Genomic DNA, 14,451 nt, shown 5'->3' with positions numbered 1-14,451 from the left:
ATACAACAGAAAGCCAAAATGGCCAGCTGGATGAAATAGCTCAGTTGGGAGAGTGTTAGATTGAAAATCTAAAAGTCCCTTGTTCAATGCTGGGTTTCGGAAAAGTCTGAGAGGTTTCTTGCTTCTCACAAAATATTTCTTGGTATCAGCTCAAGTTTTTCTTTCTTTATTTATCAAAATATTTGATCAACTGATCGACAACATGATCAATTCAACATAGAATTGTCTTTCTGTCCTCCTTCTAAATTTGCTTCCACCTCTCTTGCATTCAGCTTCGACTACAAATGTTTCCTATTTCATGCGTTTTTGTAAAGTAAACTCTTGTCTGCATCAGCTTCCACTTCTCCTTGAACACAGATTTCAGTATTCAGATGACATAGCTTACCTACTCAGGCCAAATACCTCTGTGTAATATGGTGCTAGTCCATTCAGAGTAAAAAACAAAAGCTACCTAACCTGGATCCGAAAAATGCTATTTACCTATTGCACCCGTTAACTGATGAATGATACAGGACATCTTAAAACATAGCTCTAGCATGAGGTTGAGCATCTATTTTCTTGGGAAGTTTAAAAGAAAGGATGAAGACCCAAACTACCAGCAGGCCGAAATAGCTCAGTTGGGAGAGCGTTAGACTGAAGATCTAAAGGTCCCTGGTTCAATCCCGGGTTTCGGCACAATTTCAACTTCTGCTTTTCATGTCACAAAAGCTGTTTGGAGTTAAATCAACGCTCTTCTTTATCAAAACCTTTTATCAATCTGATCAACAACACAATCAATTCAACATATTATTTACTTTCTGTCTTCCTTTCAAACTTGCTTCCACCTCTCTTGTATTCAACTATGCCTCATTTATTTGCAACTTCTTGCTTTATTTTAAAGTAAAGCTTTGCCTGCATCAGCCTCCAATTCCCCTTATACAAAACTGTCAGTAGTCAGATGACATAGCTTGTACACCCTGGCCATATAGGTCTGTGTTTCAGAGTATAAGTCAATTCAGAGTTTAGAAAAAAAAATTCTACCTACCTTGTCCCCTAAAAAGGATATTCACTCATCAGACCAAGTTACCTGCTGAATGATACTGGACACTTTAACACATAACTATAAACGAAAATAGAATGACCAGGTTCTGTATGTATCGTCTACAATTATTAATAATACATCAGGAGGCCACAGGGACTTGTTGGCTGAAATATCTCAGTTGGGAGATCGTTAGACTGAAGAGCTTAAGGTACCTGATTCAATCCTGACTTTCAGCACAGTGCGAGGGGATCCTACATTCTTGCAAAATATTTCTTGAAATCAGCTCTAGTTTTTTTTTCTTTATTTCTCAAAATATTTTATCAACTGATCAACAACATGATAACTTCAACAAAAAGTTGTCTTTCTGTCCTCCTTCTAAACTTGCTTCCACCTCTCTTGCCATCAACTTTGATGACGAATTTATCCCATTTTATACTTTTTTCAAAGTAAACTCTTGTCTGCATCAGCTTTCACTTCTCCTTGAACAAAGTTGTCAGTATTGAGATGACATAGCTTACCTACTCAGGCGACATACGTCTGTGTAATACAGTGCTGGTCCACTCAGAGTTTTAAAAGAAAAACAACCTAACATTTATCCCAAAAACGCTACTCACCCATTTCACCAGTTAGCTGCTGAACAATGCAGGACACATTAAAACACAGCTCTAACCTCAGATTGAAAATCCAGGTTCTGCATCTCTGTTCTGGGATTGTTCAAAAAAAGAGGCTGAATACTATAGCTGCTGGCAGGCCGAAATAGCTCAGTTGGGAGAGTGTTAGACTGAAGATCTAAAGGTCCCTGGTTCGATCCCGGGTTTCGGCACATTTTGAACTTCTGCTTTGCATGCCACAAAGACTATTTTGAGTCAACTCATATTGACTTTGTTTATAATGATCAAAACCTTTTATCAAGATAATCGACAATACAATTAATTCAACATATTATTTACTTTCTGTCTTTCTTTCAAACTTGCTTCCACCTCTCTTGTATTCAACTTTGCCTCCTTTATTTCCCAATTCTTCCTTTAATTGAAAGTAAAGCTTTGCCTGCATCAGCCTCCAGTTCCCCTTATACAAAACTGTTAGTAGTCAGATGACCTAGCTTGCCGACCCTCGCCATATAGGTCTGTGTTTCTGAGTATAAGTCCATTCATAGTTTACAAACATCATCTAACTAACTTGGCTCCTAAAAAGGAAATTCACCCATCAGACCAATTTAGCTACTGAATAATACTGGACAATTTAACACATAACTGCACATGCAGATAGAGTGACCAGGTTCTGCATTTATCTTTAACAATTATAAAAAATACAACAGAAAGCCAAAATTGCCAGCTGGATGAAATAGCTCAGTTGGGAGAGCAGTAGACTGAAGATCTAAAGGTCCCTGGTTCAATCCCGGGTTTAGGCACATTTTGAACTTCTGCTTTGCATGCCACAAATGCTATTTGGAGTCAACTCATATTGACGTTGTTTATAATGATCAAAACCTTTTATCAAGCTGATCGATAAGACAACCATTTCAACATATTTTTTACATTCTGTCTTTCTGTCAAACTTGCTTCCACCTCTCTTGTATTCAACTTTACCTGCTTTATTTGCCAATTCTTCCTTTAATTGAAAGTAAAGCTTTGCCTGCATCAGCCTCGAGTTCCCCTTATACAAAACTGTTAGTAGTCAGATGACCTAGTTTGCCTACCCTCGCCATATAGGTCTGTGTCTCTGAGTATAAGTCCATTCATAGTTTACAAACATCTTCTAACTAACTTGGCTCCTAAAAAGGAAATTCACCCATCAGACCAATTTAGCTGCTGAATAATATTGGACAATTTAACACATAACTGCACATGCAGATAGAATGACCAGGGTCTGCATTTATCTTTAACAATTATCAAAAATACAACAGAAAGCCAAAATGGCCAGCTAGATGAAATAGCTCAGTTGGGAGAGTGTTAGATTGAAAATCTAAAAGTCCCTTGTTCAATGCTGGGTTTCGGAAAAGTCTGAGAGGTTTCTTGCTTCTCACAAAATATTTCTTGGTATCAGCTCAAGTTTTTCTTTCTTTATTTATCAAAATATTTGATCAACTGACCGACAACATGATCAATTCAACATAGAATTGTCTTTCTGTCCTCCTTCTAAATTTGCTTCCACCTCTCTTGCATTCAGCTTCGACTACAAATGTTTCCTATTTCATGCTTTTTTGTAAAGTAAACTCTTGTCTGCATCAGCTTCCACTTCTCCTTGAACACAGATTTCAGTATTCAGATGACATAGCTTACCTACTCAGGCCAAATACCTCTGTGTAATATGGTGCTAGTCCATTCAGAGTAAAAAACAAAAGCTACCTAACCTGGATCCGAAAAATGCTATTTACCTATTGCACCCGTTAACTGATGAATGATACAGGACATCTTAAAACATAGCTCTAGCATGAGGTTGAGCATCTATTTTCTTGGGAAGTTTAAAAGAAAGGATGAAGACCCAAACTACCAGCAGGCTGAAATAGCTCAGTTGGGAGAGCGTTAGACTGAAGATCTAAAGGTCCCTGGTTCAATCCCGGGTTTCGGCACAATTTCAACTTCTGCTTTTCATGTCACAAAAGCTGTTTGGAGTTAAATCAACACTCTTCTTTATCAAAACCTTTTATCAATCTGATCAACAACACAATCAATTCAACATATTATTTACTTTCTGTCTTCCTTTCAAACTTGCTTCCACCTCTCTTGTATTCAACTATGCCGCATTTATTTGCAACTTCTTGCTTTATTTTAAAGTAAAGCTTTGCCTGCATCAGCCTCCAATTCCCCTTATACAAAACTGTCAGTAGTCAGATGACATAGCTTGTACACCCTGGCCATATAGGTCTGTGTTTTAGAGTATAAGTCAATTCAGAGTTTAGAAAAAAAAATTCTACCTACCTTGTCCCCTAAAAAGGATATTCACTCATCAGACCAAGTTACCTGCTGAATGATACTGGACACTTTAACACATAACTATAAACGAAAATAGAATGACCAGGTTCTGTATGTATCGTCTACAATTATTAATAATACATCAGGAGGCCACAGGGACTTGTTGGCTGAAATATCTCAGTTGGGAGATCGTTAGACTGAAGAGCTTAAGGTACCTGATTCAATCCTGACTTTCAGCACAGTGCGAGGGGATCCTACATTCTTGCAAAATATTTCTTGAAATCAGCTCTATTTTTTTTTTCTTTATTTCTCAAAATATTTTATCAACTGATCAACAACATGATAACTTCAACAAAAAGTTGTCTTTCTGTCCTCCTTCTAAACTTGCTTCCACCTCTCTTGCCATCAACTTTGATGACGAATTTATCCCATTTTATACTTTTTTCAAAGTAAACACTTGTCTGCATCAGCTTTCACTTCTCCTTGAACAAAGTTGTCAGTATTGAGATGACATAGCTTACCTACTCAGGCGACATACGTCTGTGTAATACAGTGCTGGTCCACTCAGAGTTTTAAAAGAAAAACGACCTAACATTTATCCCAAAAACGCTACTCACCCATTTCACCAGTTAGCTGCTGAACAATGCAGGACACATTAAAACACAGTTCTAACCTCAGATTGAAAATCCAGGTTCTGCATCTCTGTTCTGGGATTGTTCAAAAAAAGAGGCTGAATACTATAGCTGCTGGCAGGCCGAAATAGCTCAGTTGGGAGAGTGTTAGACTGAAGATCTAAAGGTCCCTGGTTCGATCCCGGGTTTCGGCACATTTTGAACTTCTGCTTTGCATGCCACAAAGACTATTTTGAGTCAACTCATATTGACTTTGTTTATAATGATCAAAACCTTTTATCAAGATAATCGACAATACAATTAATTCAACATATTATTTACTTTCTGTCTTTCTTTCAAACTTGCTTCCACCTCTCTTGTATTCAACTTTGCCTCCTTTATTTCCCAATTCTTCCTTTAATTGAAAGTAAAGCTTTGCCTGCATCAGCCTCCAGTTCCCCTTATACAAAACTGTTAGTAGTCAGATGACCTAGCTTGCCGACCCTCGCCATATAGGTCTGTGTTTCTGAGTATAAGTCCATTCATAGTTTACAAACATCATCTAACTAACTTGGCTCCTAAAAAGGAAATTCACCCATCAGACCAATTTAGCTACTGAATAATACTGGACAATTTAACACATAACTGCACATGCAGATAGAGTGACCAGGTTCTGCATTTATCTTTAACAATTATAAAAAATACAACAGAAAGCCAAAATTGCCACACTGGATGAAATAGCTCAGTTGGGAGAGCAGTAGACTGAAGATCTAAAGGTCCCTGGTTCAATCCCGGGTTTAGGCACATTTTGAACTTCTGCTTTGCATGCCACAAATGCTATTTGGAGTCAACTCATATTGACGTTGTTTATAATGATCAAAACCTTTTATCAAGCTGATCGAAAAGACAACCATTTCAACATATTTTTTACATTCTGTCTTTCTGTCAAACTTGCTTCCACCTCTCTTGTATTCAACTTTACCTGCTTTATTTGCCAATTCTTCCTTTAATTGAAAGTAAAGCTTTGCCTGCATCAGCCTCGAGTTCCCCTTATACAAAACTGTTAGTAGTCAGATGACCTAGTTTGCCTACCCTCGCCATATAGGTCTGTGTGTCTGAGTATAAGTCCATTCATAGTTTACAAACATCTTCTAACTAACTTGGCTCCTAAAAAGGAAATTCACCCATCAGACCAATTTAGCTGCTGAATAATATTGGACAATTTAACACATAACTGCACATGCAGATAGAATGACCAGGGTCTGCATTTATCTTTAACAATTATCAAAAATACAACAGAAAGCCAAAATGGCCAGCTGGATGAAATAGCTCAGTTGGGAGAGTGTTAGATTGAAAATCTAAAAGTCCCTTGTTCAATGCTGGGTTTCGGAAAAGTCTGAGAGGTTTCTTGCTTCTCACAAAATATTTCTTGGTATCAGCTCAAGTTTTTCTTTCTTTATTTATCAAAATATTTGATCAACTGATCGACAACATGATCAATTCAACATAGAATTGTCTTTCTGTCCTCCTTCTAAATTTGCTTCCACCTCTCTTGCATTCAGCTTCGACTACAAATGTTTCCTATTTCATGCTTTTTTGTAAAGTAAACTCTTGTCTGCATCAGCTTCCACTTCTCCTTGAACACAGATTTCAGTATTCAGATGACATAGCTTACCTACTCAGGCCAAATACCTCTGTGTAATATGGTGCTAGTCCATTCAGAGTAAAAAACAAAAGCTACCTAACCTGGATCCGAAAAATGCTATTTACCTATTGCACCCGTTAACTGATGAATGATACAGGACATCTTAAAACATAGCTCTAGCATGAGGTTGAGCATCTATTTTCTTGGGAAGTTTAAAAGAAAGGATGAAGACCCAAACTACCAGCAGGCCGAAATAGCTCAGTTGGGAGAGCGTTAGACTGAAGATCTAAAGGTCCCTGGTTCAATCCCGGGTTTCGGCACAATTTCAACTTCTGCTTTTCATGTCACAAAAGCTGTTTGGAGTTAAATCAATGCTCTTCTTTATCAAAACCTTTTATCAATCTGATCAACAACACAGTCAATTCAACATATTATTTACTTTCTGTCTTCCTTTCAAACTTGCTTCCACCTCTCTTGTATTCAACTATGCCTCATTTATTTGCAACTTCTTGCTTTATTTTAAAGTAAAGCTTTGCCTGCATCAGCCTCCAATTCCCCTTATACAAAACTGTCAGTAGTCAGATGACATAGCTTGTACACCCTGGCCATATAGGTCTGTGTTTCAGAGTATAAGTCAATTCAGAGTTTAGAAAAAAAAATTCTACCTACCTTGTCCCCTAAAAAGGATATTCACTCATCAGACCAAGTTACCTGCTGAATGATACTGGACACTTTAACACATAACTATAAACGAAAATAGAATGACCAGGTTCTGTATGTATCGTCTACAATTATTAATAATACATCAGGAGGCCACAGGGACTTGTTGGCTGAAATATCTCAGTTGGGAGATCGTTAGACTGAAGAGCTTAAGGTACCTGATTCAATCCTGACTTTCAGCACAGTGCGAGGGGATCCTACATTCTTGCAAAATATTTCTTGAAATCAGCTCTAGTTTTTTTTTCTTTATTTCTCAAAATATTTTATCAACTGATCAACAACATGATAACTTCAACAAAAAGTTGTCTTTCTGTCCTCCTTCTAAACTTGCTTCCACCTCTCTTGCCATCAACTTTGATGACGAATTTATCCCATTTTATACTTTTTTCAAAGTAAACTCTTGTCTGCATCAGCTTTCACTTCTCCTTGAACAAAGTTGTCAGTATTGAGATGACATAGCTTACCTACTCAGGCGACATACGTCTGTGTAATACAGTGCTGGTCCACTCAGAGTTTTAAAAGAAAAACAACCTAACATTTATCCCAAAAACGCTACTCACCCATTTCACCAGTTAGCTGCTGAACAATGCAGGACACATTAAAACACAGCTCTAACCTCAGATTGAAAATCCAGGTTCTGCATCTCTGTTCTGGGATTGTTCAAAAAAAGAGGCTGAATACTATAGCTGCTGGCAGGCCGAAATAGCTCAGTTGGGAGAGTGTTAGACTGAAGATCTAAAGGTCCCTGGTTCGATCCCGGGTTTCGGCACATTTTGAACTTCTGCTTTGCATGCCACAAAGACTATTTTGAGTCAACTCATATTGACTTTGTTTATAATGATCAAAACCTTTTATCAAGATAATCGACAATACAATTAATTCAACATATTATTTACTTTCTGTCTTTCTTTCAAACTTGCTTCCACCTCTCTTGTATTCAACTTTGCCTCCTTTATTTCCCAATTCTTCCTTTAATTGAAAGTAAAGCTTTGCCTGCATCAGCCTCCAGTTCCCCTTATACAAAACTGTTAGTAGTCAGATGACCTAGCTTGCCGACCCTCGCCATATAGGTCTGTGTTTCTGAGTATAAGTCCATTCATAGTTTACAAACATCATCTAACTAACTTGGCTCCTAAAAAGGAAATTCACCCATCAGACCAATTTAGCTACTGAATAATACTGGACAATTTAACACATAACTGCACATGCAGATAGAGTGACCAGGTTCTGCATTTATCTTTAACAATTATAAAAAATACAACAGAAAGCCAAAATTGCCAGCTGGATGAAATAGCTCAGTTGGGAGAGCAGTAGACTGAAGATCTAAAGGTCCCTGGTTCAATCCCGGGTTTAGGCACATTTTGAACTTCTGCTTTGCATGCCACAAATGCTATTTGGAGTCAACTCATATTGACGTTGTTTATAATGATCAAAACCTTTTATCAAGCTGATCGATAAGACAACCATTTCAACATATTTTTTACATTCTGTCTTTCTGTCAAACTTGCTTCCACCTCTCTTGTATTCAACTTTACCTGCTTTATTTGCCAATTCTTCCTTTAATTGAAAGTAAAGCTTTGCCTGCATCAGCCTCGAGTTCCCCTTATACAAAACTGTTAGTAGTCAGATGACCTAGTTTGCCTACCCTCGCCATATAGGTCTGTGTCTCTGAGTATAAGTCCATTCATAGTTTACAAACATCTTCTAACTAACTTGGCTCCTAAAAAGGAAATTCACCCATCAGACCAATTTAGCTGCTGAATAATATTGGACAATTTAACACATAACTGCACATGCAGATAGAATGACCAGGGTCTGCATTTATCTTTAACAATTATCAAAAATACAACAGAAAGCCAAAATGGCCAGCTGGATGAAATAGCTCAGTTGGGAGAGTGTTAGATTGAAAATCTAAAAGTCCCTTGTTCAATGCTGGGTTTCGGAAAAGTCTGAGAGGTTTCTTGCTTCTCACAAAATATTTCTTGGTATCAGCTCAAGTTTTTCTTTCTTTATTTATCAAAATATTTGATCAACTGACCGACAACATGATCAATTCAACATAGAATTGTCTTTCTGTCCTCCTTCTAAATTTGCTTCCACCTCTCTTGCATTCAGCTTCGACTACAAATGTTTTCTATTTCATGCTTTTTTGTAAAGTAAACTCTTGTCTGCATCAGCTTCCACTTCTCCTTGAACACAGATTTCAGTATTCAGATGACATAGCTTACCTACTCAGGCCAAATACCTCTGTGTAATATGGTGCTAGTCCATTCAGAGTAAAAAACAAAAGCTACCTAACCTGGATCCGAAAAATGCTATTTACCTATTGCACCCGTTAACTGATGAATGATACAGGACATCTTAAAACATAGCTCTAGCATGAGGTTGAGCATCTATTTTCTTGGGAAGTTTAAAAGAAAGGATGAAGACCCAAACTACCAGCAGGCTGAAATAGCTCAGTTGGGAGAGCGTTAGACTGAAGATCTAAAGGTCCCTGGTTCAATCCCGGGTTTCGGCACAATTTCAACTTCTGCTTTTCATGTCACAAAAGCTGTTTGGAGTTAAATCAACACTCTTCTTTATCAAAACCTTTTATCAATCTGATCAACAACACAATCAATTCAACATATTATTTACTTTCTGTCTTCCTTTCAAACTTGCTTCCACCTCTCTTGTATTCAACTATGCCGCATTTATTTGCAACTTCTTGCTTTATTTTAAAGTAAAGCTTTGCCTGCATCAGCCTCCAATTCCCCTTATACAAAACTGTCAGTAGTCAGATGACATAGCTTGTACACCCTGGCCATATAGGTCTGTGTTTCAGAGTATAAGTCAATTCAGAGTTTAGAAAAAAAAATTCTACCTACCTTGTCCCCTAAAAAGGATATTCACTCATCAGACCAAGTTACCTGCTGAATGATACTGGACACTTTAACACATAACTATAAACGAAAATAGAATGACCAGGTTCTGTATGTATCGTCTACAATTATTAATAATACATCAGGAGGCCACAGGGACTTGTTGGCTGAAATATCTCAGTTGGGAGATCGTTAGACTGAAGAGCTTAAGGTACCTGATTCAATCCTGACTTTCAGCACAGTGCGAGGGGATCCTACATTCTTGCAAAATATTTCTTGAAATCAGCTCTAGGTTTTTTTTTCTTTATTTCTCAAAATATTTTATCAACTGATCAACAACATGATAACTTCAACAAAAAGTTGTCTTTCTGTCCTCCTTCTAAACTTGCTTCCACCTCTCTTGCCATCAGCTTTGATGACGAATTTATCCCATTTTATACTTTTTTCAAAGCAAACTCTTGTCTGCATCAGCTTTCACTTCTCCTTGAACAAAGTTGTCAGTATTGAGATGACATAGCTTACCTACTCAGGCGACATACGTCTGTGTAATACAGTGCTGGTCCACTTAGAGTTTTAAAAGAAAAACGACCTAACATTTATCCCAAAAACGCTACTCACCCATTTCACCAGTTAGCTGCTGAACAATGCAGGACACATTAAAACACAGCTCTAACCTCAGATTGAAAATCCAGGTTCTGCATCTCTGTTCTGGGATTGTTCAAAAAAAGAGGCTGAATACTATAGCTGCTGGGAGGCCGAAATAGCTCAGTTGGGAGAGCGTTAGACTGAAGATCTAAAGGTCCCTGGTTCGATCCCGGGTTTCGGAACATTTTGAACTTCTGCTTTGCATGCCACAAAGACTATTTTGAGTCAACTCATATTGACTTTGTTTATAATGATCAAAACCTTTTATCAAGATAATCGACAATACAATTAATTCAACATATTATTTACTATCTGTCTTTCTTTCAAACTTGCTTCCACCTCTCTTGTATTCAACTTTGCCTCCTTTATTTGCCAATTCTTCCTTTAATTGAAAGTAAAGCTTTGCCTGCATCAGCCTCGAGTTCCCCTTATACAAAACTGTTAGTAGTCAGATGACCTAGTTTGCCTACCCTCGCCATATAGGTCTGTGTGTCTGAGTATAAGTCCATTCATAGTTTACAAACATCTTCTAACTAACTTGGCTCCTAAAAAGGAAATTCACCCATCAGACCAATTTAGCTGCTGAATAATATTGGACAATTTAACACATAACTGCACATGCAGATAGAATGACCAGGGTCTGCATTTATCTTTAACAATTATCAAAAATACAACAGAAAGCCAAAATGGCCAGCTGGATGAAATAGCTCAGTTGGGAGAGTGTTAGATTGAAAATCTAAAAGTCCCTTGTTCAATGCTGGGTTTCGGAAAAGTCTGAGAGGTTTCTTGCTTCTCACAAAATATTTCTTGGTATCAGCTCAAGTTTTTCTTTCTTTATTTATCAAAATATTTGATCAACTGATCGACAACATGATCAATTCAACATAGAATTGTCTTTCTGTCCTCCTTCTAAATTTGCTTCCACCTCTCTTGCATTCAGCTTCGACTACAAATGTTTCCTATTTCATGCTTTTTTGTAAAGTAAACTCTTGTCTGCATCAGCTTCCACTTCTCCTTGAACACAGATTTCAGTATTCAGATGACATAGCTTACCTACTCAGGCCAAATACCTCTGTGTAATATGGTGCTAGTCCATTCAGAGTAAAAAACAAAAGCTACCTAACCTGGATCCGAAAAATGCTATTTACCTATTGCACCCGTTAACTGATGAATGATACAGGACATCTTAAAACATAGCTCTAGCATGAGGTTGAGCATCTATTTTCTTGGGAAGTTTAAAAGAAAGGATGAAGACCCAAACTACCAGCAGGCCGAAATAGCTCAGTTGGGAGAGCGTTAGACTGAGAATCTAAAGGTCCCTGGTTCAATCCCGGGTTTCGGCACAATTTCAACTTCTGCTTATCATGTCACAAAAGCTGTTTGGAGTTAAATCAACGCTCTTCTTTATCAAAACCTTTTATCAATCTGATCAACAACACAATCAATTCAACATATTATTTACTTTCTGTCTTCCTTTCAAACTTGCTTCCACCTCTCTTGTATTCAACTATGCCTCATTTATTTGAAACTTCTTGCTTTATTTTAAAGTAAAGCTTTGCCTGCATCAGCCTCCAATTCCCCTTATACAAAACTGTCAGTAGTCAGATGACATAGCTTGTACACCCTGGCCATATAGGTCTGTGTTTCAGAGTATAAGTCAATTCAGAGTTTAGAAAAAAAAATTCTACCTACCTTGTCCCCTAAAAAGGATATTCACTCATCAGACCAAGTTACCTGCTGAATGATACTGGACACTTTAACACATAACTATAAACGAAAATAGAATGACCAGGTTCTGTATGTATCGTCTACAATTATTAATAATACATCAGGAGGCCACAGGGACTTGTTGGCTGAAATATCTCAGTTGGGAGATCGTTAGACTGAAGAGCTTAAGGTACCTGATTCAATCCTGACTTTCAGCACAGTGCGAGGGGATCCTACATTCTTGCAAAATATTTCTTGAAATCAGCTCTAGTTTTTTTTTCTTTATTTCTCAAAATATTTTATCAACTGATCAACAACATGATAACTTCAACAAAAAGTTGTCTTTCTGTCCTCCTTCTAAACTTGCTTCCACCTCTCTTGCCATCAACTTTGATGACGAATTTATCCCATTTTATACTTTTTTCAAAGTAAACTCTTGTCTGCATCAGCTTTCACTTCTCCTTGAACAAAGTTGTCAGTATTGAGATGACATAGCTTACCTACTCAGGCGACATACGTCTGTGTAATACAGTGCTGGTCCACTCAGAGTTTTAAAAGAAAAACAACCTAACATTTATCTCAAAAACGCTACTCACCCATTTCACCAGTTAGCTGCTGAACAATGCAGGACACATTAAAACACAGCTCTAACCTCAGATTGAAAATCCAGGTTCTGCATCTCTGTTCTGGGATTGTTCAAAAAAAGAGGCTGAATACTATAGCTGCTGGCAGGCCGAAATAGCTCAGTTGGGAGAGTGTTAGACTGAAGATCTAAAGGTCCCTGGTTCGATCCCGGGTTTCGGCACATTTTGAACTTCTGCTTTGCATGCCACAAAGACTATTTTGAGTCAACTCATATTGACTTTGTTTATAATGATCAAAACCTTTTATCAAGATAATCGACAATACAATTAATTCAACATATTATTTACTTTCTGTCTTTCTTTCAAACTTGCTTCCACCTCTCTTGTATTCAACTTTGCCTCCTTTATTTCCCAATTCTTCCTTTAATTGAAAGTAAAGCTTTGCCTGCATCAGCCTCCAGTTCCCCTTATACAAAACTGTTAGTAGTCAGATGACCTAGCTTGCCGACCCTCGCCATATAGGTCTGTGTTTCTGAGTATAAGTCCATTCATAGTTTACAAACATCATCTAACTAACTTGGCTCCTAAAAAGGAAATTCACCCATCAGACCAATTTAGCTACTGAATAATACTGGACAATTTAACACATAACTGCACATGCAGATAGAGTGACCAGGTTCTGCATTTATCTTTAACAATTATAAAAAATACAACAGAAAGCCAAAATTGCCAGCTGGATGAAATAGCTCAGTTGGGAGAGCAGTAGACTGAAGATCTAAAGGTCCCTGGTTCAATCCCGGGTTTAGGCACATTTTGAACTTCTGCTTTGCATGCCACAAATGCTATTTGGAGTCAACTCATATTGACGTTGTTTATAATGATCAAAACCTTTTATCAAGCTGATCGATAAGACAACCATTTCAACATATTTTTTACATTCTGTCTTTCTGTCAAACTTGCTTCCACCTCTCTTGTATTCAACTTTACCTGCTTTATTTGCCAATTCTTCCTTTAATTGAAAGTAAAGCTTTGCCTGCATCAGCCTCGAGTTCCCCTTATACAAAACTGTTAGTAGTCAGATGACCTAGTTTGCCTACCCTCGCCATATAGGTCTGTGTCTCTGAGTATAAGTCCATTCATAGTTTACAAACATCTTCTAACTAACTTGGCTCCTAAAAAGGAAATTCACCCATCAGACCAATTTAGCTGCTGAATAATATTGGACAATTTAACACATAACTGCACATGCAGATAGAATGACCAGGGTCTGCATTTATCTTTAACAATTATCAAAAATACAACAGAAAGCCAAAATGGCCAGCTGGATGAAATAGCTCAGTTGGGAGAGTGTTAGATTGAAAATCTAAAAGTCCCTTGTTCAATGCTGGGTTTCGGAAAAGTCTGAGAGGTTTCTTGCTTCTCACAAAATATTTCTTGGTATCAGCTCAAGTTTTTCTTTCTTTATTTATCAAAATATTTGATCAACTGACCGACAACATGATCAATTCAACATAGAATTGTCTTTCTGTCCTCCTTCTAAATTTGCTTCCACCTCTCTTGCATTCAGCTTCGACTACAAATGTTTCCTATTTCATGCTTTTTTGTAAAGTAAACTCTTGTCTGCATCAGCTTCCACTTCTCCTTGAACACAGATTTCAGTATTCAGATGACATAGCTTACCTACTCAGGCCAAATACCTCTGTGTAATATGGTGCTAGTCCATTCAGAGTAAAAAACAAAAG

At 37.5% G+C, this 14,451-nt stretch overlaps 7 non-coding genes across 7 annotated transcripts; all 7 read left to right on the top strand.

The window, feature by feature from the left end:
* Positions 1-602: 602 nt before the first annotated feature.
* TRNAF-GAA (transfer RNA phenylalanine (anticodon GAA)) lies at positions 603-675 on the top strand. Its single transcript has one exon. It is a non-coding gene; the product is annotated as a tRNA-Phe (tRNA).
* Positions 676-1,771: 1,096 nt separating this feature from the next.
* On the top strand, positions 1,772-1,844 carry TRNAF-GAA (transfer RNA phenylalanine (anticodon GAA)). The gene has a single exon. It is a non-coding gene; the product is annotated as a tRNA-Phe (tRNA).
* A 2,845-nt stretch (positions 1,845-4,689) lies between these two features.
* On the top strand, positions 4,690-4,762 carry TRNAF-GAA (transfer RNA phenylalanine (anticodon GAA)). Its single transcript has one exon. It is a non-coding gene; the product is annotated as a tRNA-Phe (tRNA).
* Positions 4,763-6,439: 1,677 nt separating this feature from the next.
* TRNAF-GAA (transfer RNA phenylalanine (anticodon GAA)) lies at positions 6,440-6,512 on the top strand. The gene has a single exon. It is a non-coding gene; the product is annotated as a tRNA-Phe (tRNA).
* Positions 6,513-7,608: 1,096 nt separating this feature from the next.
* Positions 7,609-7,681, top strand: TRNAF-GAA (transfer RNA phenylalanine (anticodon GAA)). Its single transcript has one exon. It is a non-coding gene; the product is annotated as a tRNA-Phe (tRNA).
* Positions 7,682-11,688: 4,007 nt separating this feature from the next.
* TRNAL-GAG (transfer RNA leucine (anticodon GAG)) lies at positions 11,689-11,761 on the top strand. The gene has a single exon. It is a non-coding gene; the product is annotated as a tRNA-Leu (tRNA).
* A 1,096-nt stretch (positions 11,762-12,857) lies between these two features.
* Positions 12,858-12,930, top strand: TRNAF-GAA (transfer RNA phenylalanine (anticodon GAA)). Its single transcript has one exon. It is a non-coding gene; the product is annotated as a tRNA-Phe (tRNA).
* Positions 12,931-14,451: the final 1,521 nt, after the last annotated feature.

Source organism: Triturus cristatus, chromosome 8 (assembly GCF_964204655.1).
Source record: "Triturus cristatus chromosome 8, aTriCri1.1, whole genome shotgun sequence".
NCBI lineage: Eukaryota > Metazoa > Chordata > Amphibia > Caudata > Salamandridae > Triturus > Triturus cristatus.
Note: the sequence above shows the minus strand (reverse complement) of the source record. Positions and strands in the feature narration are given on the sequence as shown.